This window comes from Lactuca serriola, chromosome 4 (assembly GCF_051521515.1).
Source record: "Lactuca serriola cultivar US96UC23 chromosome 4, Lser_US96UC23_V15, whole genome shotgun sequence".
In the NCBI taxonomy this organism is placed as follows: Eukaryota; Viridiplantae; Streptophyta; class Magnoliopsida; order Asterales; family Asteraceae; genus Lactuca; species Lactuca serriola.
Window position 1 is genome coordinate 389,199,668 of NC_136411.1, and position 8,396 is coordinate 389,208,063.

Below are 8,396 nucleotides of genomic sequence, written 5' to 3' on the forward strand. Positions count from 1 at the left end.
CACGGTCCTTAGCATAGTGGTTCTTGCCACCACAATAGAAACAGCTTACTCCGGAATCTCCATCTGCTTTCGGTTCCTTCTTGGGCTCCTCAGCTTTCGGTTCATTGTTCGCTTTTTCAGAGCTGTAACTCCCCTGCCAGTTTCGGTTTTTGTTGCTGGGAAATCTCTTCTTTATGAACCTCTTAGGATTGGACACCATCATGGCATAATCCTCAGTGGTGAGGTCATATTCTTCCAAGTTGAGCTCTTCATCCTCTATCACAGCTTTACTTTTAGATAGGAGGGCCAACGAACCAAGACTGGAGACAACATTCTTCTCTTGAACCACAACCTTCTCTTGGGACTTTAGAATACCCACCAGTTTCGCCAAAGAGTAAGATTTAAATTGTTCATGGGCTTTGACTGTGGAAACAACTGCTCTCCATTCAGATCACAGTCCGTTTAAGAAGGTAACCTTTTGTTCGATGAGCTTCCTTTCGATGTCGTGTTTGATCATCTTACTGAGAAGATGATTGAAGCGATCAAACGTCTGGGTCACAGATTCTTCGGCCCCTTGCCTGAATTCACCAAATTCAGATAGAAGCAAGGTTTGGATAGAATGTTCAAGATCTTCGTCTGTGGAATACAGTTCACGAAGTCTATCCCACACTTCATTCGCCGTAGTGCATGAGCTAACCAGTCTGAATGTGTCGGACTGAAGGGCGAATCTGATCAACCTTAGCGCCTTAATATTGCACTGGAGTTTGTCTTTTTCATCTTGCGCAATATTTGTCACGTCCTTAAGCAGATCATTGTACTCTTTCTGCGTCTTAATGATTCTGGACGTCGCAGAATGAGAAAACGGTCCATTGATGATGGCTTCCCATATAAGATAACCATTGTCCTCCGATCCAATCACATAATCTTCGAAATGATGCGCCCATACTTCATAGTCATGGGTGTACAGGATTGGAATCTTTGTCGTCGAACCGATGCTGTTGGAAATATTAATAGGGTTTGATTGCGTTGCGTCCATAATGATCGTAAAACCTGTTCAAAGATCAGACTTGTAATAAAGCAGATTAGGGCAAAACAATAAATATTAAGATACGTCAATTAAGATGACGGCTCAATAAATATTAATGATTGCGGAAAAACCCTAATGGAAATCTTTTTCACAGAAAAGATGTGTATCGATTACACAGCCTCCTGCTCTGATACCAATTGATGGGATTAAAAGAACTTTTAATCTACGAAGATCGATTAGATCTTGAACAAGTTTATGAATATAAAACAGTTAAAAAACGCAATAATAAGAACAAACAGCTTGAATCAAACGTGTTGAATGATTAAATAAAATCCTTAGAAGAGCTCGATTAAGAACATCAACTATAAAGGATTAGAAGATTACAAGAACGATTACAGAAAAATATAATACTCTTGATCAATCGCTGTATCGATAATCTCTAGAATCTTAACCTAATATGCATGCAAGCATTAAACTTATATACAATACATAAAAGGCTCTCGGTTGGACAGGCCCAAACCGGAGAATACAAGGCTAAATAAACGAGCCCAAAAGACGCAACATCAAAACTATCTTCAGCTCAACAGTAGTCTACGGTCTGAAGTAAGCTCCAAGAGCTTGGTATGAGACTCTTTCTGAATTCTTAGTCTCTTCAGGCTACAAAAGAAGAGTGATTGATCCTACGTTGTTTATAAAAGCAAACGATGGCCACCTTATGCCTGTACAAATATATGTGGATGATATCATCTTCGGATCGACTGATCAAGGAATGGTGGATGATTTTGCTAAGCTCATGACAAACAAATTTCAAATGAGCATAAATAGAGAGATTAATTTCTTTCTGGGTCTTCAAGTCAAACAAATTCAGCAAGGGATACTCATTCATCAAGAGAAGTACACCACTGAACTATTGAAGAAATACTCTATGGACAACTGCTCCTCGGCTAAGGTCCCTATGGCCTTCGAATATAAGATTTCTGCTGATCCCTCTGGCGAATCTGTGGATCACAAGACTTATAGAGGTATCATTGGTTCTCTTATGTACCTCACCGCAAGCCGAACGAACATGGTCTTTGCTACTGGTGTATGTGCAAGGTATCAAGCTGACCCAAAAGTGTCACATATGACCGCAGCCAAACAAATTCTCCGGTACCTGAAAGGAAGCAAATCTCTTGGTCTATGGTACCCCGCAGGCAATGATTTCGGTTTGCAAGCTTTTGCCGATGCGGATCATGCCGGATGCAAACTTGATCAAAAAAGTACATCTGGTGGATGTCAATTTTTGGGAGGTAGACTCATCAGCTGGTCCTCAAGAAAACAAAGATGTGTTTCTTTGTCTACCGCAGAAGCAAAATATGTGGCCACAGCCAGTTGTTGTTCTCAAGTTCTATGGATGAAGACACAACTGTTAGACTACGGTTACAGAATGTTGCGGATACCAATCTACTGTGATTCTGAAAGTGCCATAGCGATTTCTCATAATCCTATTCAACACTCGAAGACGAAACATATTGAGCTACGATATCACTTCATCAAAGACCACATTCTGAAAGATAACATCGAACTCATCTTTGTCCCTACTCATGAAGAGATTGTTGATGTTTTTACAAAAGCACTTGACTCTACCAAACTCAATGCGTTCTTACAAATTTTAGGGATGATGAATCCGGACCCTCAATTCTTCTTGAATTAATAGGTACTGTAGATCTTCTTGGTCTCCATTGCGGTCCTAACTGAAAGACATTTATAACTGATGGTTTTGGTATATCCTGTGTACCGCAACCATATGTTATATCTATCTTTCATGGGTCTTTTTTGCTTGTTATTACTAACTTTTTGTACAAGTGCTCTTCTCAGTTTCTCTCACTGCAGTCATCTGCAATGATAAAGAAGCCGTCCGCAATGATGTGTCCATCCACAGTCACATAAATTGATTTTCAGACTGTTCTTTTTTCTCAAATCAAAACAAAAATAGTGTGCTATTTAATGATCCTTCATTAAATAAAAACATTCCCTTGATACAACATCTGACATTTCATTAAATGTAGAGTCCCTTTTCTAGTTAATCCCAAATTCAGTCTTTTTCCCTCTGTAGTCAGTATGTGGCTAAGATTAAAGATGCTAATTCAAAGATAAACCCAAACGTTTTTACCCAATTTCACTTAGGTAAAAAAAACATTTCCCGCTCCATCAAGCCACTATAAAACCCTTTTTTGCTCCACAAAGAAACATTTACGCTCTCAAAACCCTTAATCCCTTTTCTGCATTCTTCAAGCTCTCTCAAACCCAACAATGGTGAAATCTGGTGTGTCAAAGAAACAATCAAAAGCCTCTAGATCAGTGAACCCAATTGGTTCAGACTCACCCACAATTGCCTCAAGAAATTTTAGGGCCATCTTCGAAGAACAACCATCATACAATGCTCCCACCAAACTCATAATCAAGTTCTTGAAAAACCATCCTCTGTTTGGACCATTTGATGCTTTCACAGATGTTGTTCCACTTTCAACTCTTTACAAATGTGCCTTTTCTGCCTATCGCCCAATCAATAACCCCCAAGAAGTCCACCTAAACCTTATCAATGATTCTTTGGTCATTCTGTCCAAAGAAAATTTCCTCAACGCCATTAACCTTCTTATTCATCCCTCCATTAAGTTTTTCACTCCATCAATGGCGGACATCACTTCAAAACTCTATCAGATGGGGTATCAGAAAAAATATCAAAGGGATTGGCGAATTTAAGAAGAACCAATTGCCTGCGGTCTGGCAGTTTGTGTGCCACTTCATCATCCGCATTCTATCCGGTAGAACCGAAGGCACTGAAAACATGGGCCTTAAACTACTGGAATTAGTTTGGAGCATCTTCACAGGCCACGACGTAAAATACGGACATATCCTTTGGGATGATTTTCTACAATACATTCCCAAAGAGAGCCCAAGGCAGAACCCAACCGAACTTACCTTTGCAAGGTTCTGGTCTCTCTGCATTTCTGACTTACATGCGGACGTTGGCATAGATATGGGTGGTGACATCAACTTCTTCGTCACCAAGGATCTAAAAAGGTACAATCCTTCCTCTGATCAAATAATCTTTGGTCCCATCCGCAGAATCCCTACTCATATTCTTTCTACTCTTGGTCTTGAGACTGCTGATGTCTCAAACCACATTAAGGCTACGGAAGGTATTGACCCATACCTTCCTACCCCGCCTCTTCCATCCGCAGGTATAAATCCTGAAGGTATCGCAGTCCCTTCTTCTACCACTCTCTCCAATGTCTCTCACTCCCAAAGACGAAAAGTCAAAGTTTCTGCCCTTCATGGCCCCCGCAACTCAAAGAAATCTGGAACTCCTAAAAAGGATGCTTCCAAACCTTCCAAACCCTCAAAGAAAAGAAAAACACCACCCATAATCACAACTATTGAACCAGGTCGTCATGACTCCAATAATGATTCTGAAGAGGATAACCAACCCATATCCATCCTCAAGGAACGAAAAGCTGATCCTACTAGCCAAATGCATGATCGGACCGATACCTCAGCCTCTCTACAGGCTCCGGTAGTCCTTGGGATGCCTGCACATCCATTCGAAACCACTATTTTTTTTTCTTTTCAGACTTAGAAAGGGAGTCTGAATCACAACAAAGAGGAGACTCCCCAGTTCATTCCCAAAGGGATGATACTATTTCTCGCCCTAAAGTCTCTAGGGCTTCCCGACTGCATATCTTTTCACCCGAGGAGTTGAACTCCATCCTATTGAACGTCACCCAAACACTTCAAACACATTCCCAACCGCATGGCACTTCTTCCTCCCATGCCAGAACTGAGCCGAGGCCAAACTTGACCACGGGTCAAGGAGACCAAGGAAGCTTAGGAAATCCTACTCTGCTTTCATTAGAAACAGGTGGTTTAGGCACGATGAGCACAAATGTGCAAGGATCTGTGATCCCAAGGGACACCTTGGTACGTATACAAGGAATTGACGGTGAAAACTCGAGTGATTCTTTGAGCAAGTATAAACCCTCAAACGAGGCTGAAGCCAAGAAATATGTCGCTTTTCGTAGGGCATTCCAAGCTCGCAAGGATCAGCAAATCAAACAGCAGCAGCTCAAGGAACAAGAAATACAAGTTGTGGCTAAGTATTGGGCAGATCCAATTAACAATGCCAATACCGTAGCCACAATCCTCAAAGTTCAAGATTGGATGACACAGATGGTTGAAACCTTCCACAAAACTCAGGAAGCCACTGCTGATCAACTTGTCTCCAAAGTTCCTCCCACTCCCACTGCTGAAGGTTCACAAGATGAAGGACCAGAAATCAAAGTGAGTTCTGATCCCATCTTTGGTTTCGATGATGTTGAACTTCAAGAGGTAAACAAACCCTCTCCTTCTGATGACGACCTAATGATGTTTGATGAAGATGAATAATCGAGTGGTTCTCATCACTCAACGTCTAAGCCCAAAGAGAAGAAGAAGAAGAAGAAGAATGCGGTGACCAGGAAGGAATTTCTCAGTCTACAGGCCAAGGTTGATCAAATCCTTGTTGCGGTCAAGCCTTCTCAACCGCAATCAGAAGACTTACCTGGGCCGCAGTCCCTGATGGAAAGAATTGGAAGGCTGGAAACAAGAGAGAGAATGGCTGCGGAGCATATCTCTCTGAAGGTGGAAATGGGGATCAGGTCACTCGACAATAATCGTCAAGCTGATCACAGAGAATTTATGGTTGTTGCGGAACGCCCCATTTATGTTACACTAATGTACATTTTTATAATATATTAAACAACTGATAAAATCCGAATTAGTGTCCTCGCATATGCATTTGAATAATTAATTTGATGAAAACGAATAGATAAATTATTATAGGATCAAATTGTAAATGGTATATAGTTATTTTATTTTGAAACCAATAAAACAATCAATTTAAATTATATAAATGGATACAACTTTTTTGCTCTAACATTAGCAAGCAAAAAAAAGATTAAAGTAAAATATCCTGATTTGTATATCTATAATTAAGTTCATTGAAAACGTTGAGGGATATTTTAGTTTTCAAAACTGATAGTCAATTTTATCTATCTTTTATCAAAAACTGCAACAACTTTTATCCCATTCAATAATATCAATGTCAACATTCCAGAAAGATCATTTTTCTATTTTATTCTTAATTTTTCGGATTTGTTACCCACATCGCATAAACACCATTTTTTTTGTTTTAACCAATCAATGGTAGAAAATAATAGTGATATACATACATAACTTTGTTTAAACAATCCATTACTTTAAGAAAAAAAAATCAAATTGATCAACCCGGTTTTGAACCCAGTTTTAAGTTCATTTTGAATCCAAGAATTAGAGGTTAAGTGAAACGAACTTGAGAAACAAAAAACATTTGATGTTGGGCGGTTTGAAGCCACGAATTTTTGGAAATAGACAAAATGGTTTAAATAGTCAATAATTCCCTTGTGTGTGTGTTTGTAATATAAGAAAAATGGAAGTGTATGAGGTCAGTTTAGGGGCTATTTGTTCATTCCCACTTTGGGTATGTGTGTATACGATGCAAGGGTAAACTAATAATATGTCAATACAAAATTAATTATTAGAAACTAACAAAAACATCAAAATATTATGTTGAATACTCAAAACAAATACTATTGGAACAAAATATTTACAGTGAACGAAAAAAGAACCTTGAAATCATGATCAAGAGTGATGATAAGGTCTTCAAACAGTCAAATATCTTGCAATCCTCAAGATGTTATCGTATATATCATTGTTCATTCTATTATTATGATATAAATACCGAGGAATTAAGATTTCTAATCTTCTTTAGATGCTACAGTTGACGATGATGATTAAGTAGAAGATACGACTTCAAAATAAGACAAAGTAATCTTGATACTCACAGGAAAAATGGACAATGTTGGAAATGGTTAGAGTACATAAGAAATCGTTTCTTTGACTTTCTATTATTGATACAATACTAGAAAGCGTATAAAGAACGTAACTATAAAAACCGACATTAACATCTTTGGAATGCTTTTTATGAATGACTGAATTTACGGATTAACAGTAGAAAGGAAGTAAATTTCGAGTTGTCATTATTTATAGCATTTATTATGATTAATGTGAAGATTGATTTTGCATTTATTCTGATTAATGTGAAGATTGATTTTGCATTTATTCTGATATTTCTGTCAATTATCGAAAGAAATAAATTTTTGAGTATGCATTAATAATTTATTCCAAACAAATAAAAAAATACTATAAATTACATGTGAAACAATACGAGTTTTGTGTTGCTAACTAGCTTAATAGGTCTTCCTCATAATCTAGTAATCACTAATAATCTAATAATGGTAATATGCTATCTAATTGAATAATTATTTACTTATTTAGGTAATTACATTCACACAGCTTATAAAGTGGGCTCTTTTGGAAATATTGGTTAGCAAGGTTACGGATGAGCCCACAGTGATAAACGTCCAACGGGCTTTGCAAGTTCTACAATCTTTTATCATCAGCCTACAAACATGGAGGGCATCGCCGTTCAATTTAGGGTTTCTTACTTTCTACATATATTTATATGTTCGAAAATCAATCTCCATTTCATTCGCATCCCTGATCCAGTTTGTTAGAAATATTGAAATTTATGTTCCTGAAATATAGTTTCTTGCTGTTTTTGCCATTTCGTTTGTTTTTTCTTTACTTATTTTGGAAAATCGTTTTTCTTTTTTTGATAATCTTTCCCTGTTAAACTCTTCATAGATAAACTGTTCGTACGTTTTCATAGTATCTGTTTCTGTTTTGGTTTTTGAAGAACTATTTGGCGTTATTGGAGGAGATATGATGTTGAATCATTTGGTCCGTGTTTCAGAATTAATCGTGACCGATAAACCTTTACCAATCTCTGATCTCCACTAGCTCTGCATTTTAATGGCAACTCTGTGTTTCTCTATTCCTTTTTTTTTTTTTTTTTTTTCTGAATTTTACTTTTTTCTAAAACTTAGTTTTTAAGTTTCTTAAGTGAATCTTGTGGTTCTTAACAGCTCTATGATCGAATGCCAGTTTAGGCAATATACGCTATTCCGATTGTTACATGACTGGAAAATAAACGTTTATGAGAGCTCATTCAACAATAATTACTATTAGTTAATTTTAGTGTAGTTAATATTAGTTTGTGTATTTTTACTTATTTATTTATGAACTTCAATGAATATGTCAATTTATTGATTTAGATGATTATTTTTATTGGTATAGTGAATGCATTTGTTCATGATCTTTATAACTTTAATTTGTTAGCTCATATTAATTTCGTATCTGAAACGCATATTTGTAAAATTAAAAATTATTTTAAAATAAATTACAAATTTAAAAAAATATCCAGATGGGTTGT

At 37.2% G+C, this 8,396-nt stretch overlaps 1 non-coding gene across 1 annotated transcript; it reads left to right on the forward strand.

Annotated features, from left to right (window-relative positions):
• The first annotated feature begins 8,047 nt into the window (after nucleotides 1–8,047).
• LOC145049106 (small nucleolar RNA U54) lies at nucleotides 8,048–8,129 on the forward strand. The gene has a single exon (XR_013683221.1). It is a non-coding gene; the product is annotated as a small nucleolar RNA U54 (small nucleolar RNA).
• Nucleotides 8,130–8,396: the final 267 nt, after the last annotated feature.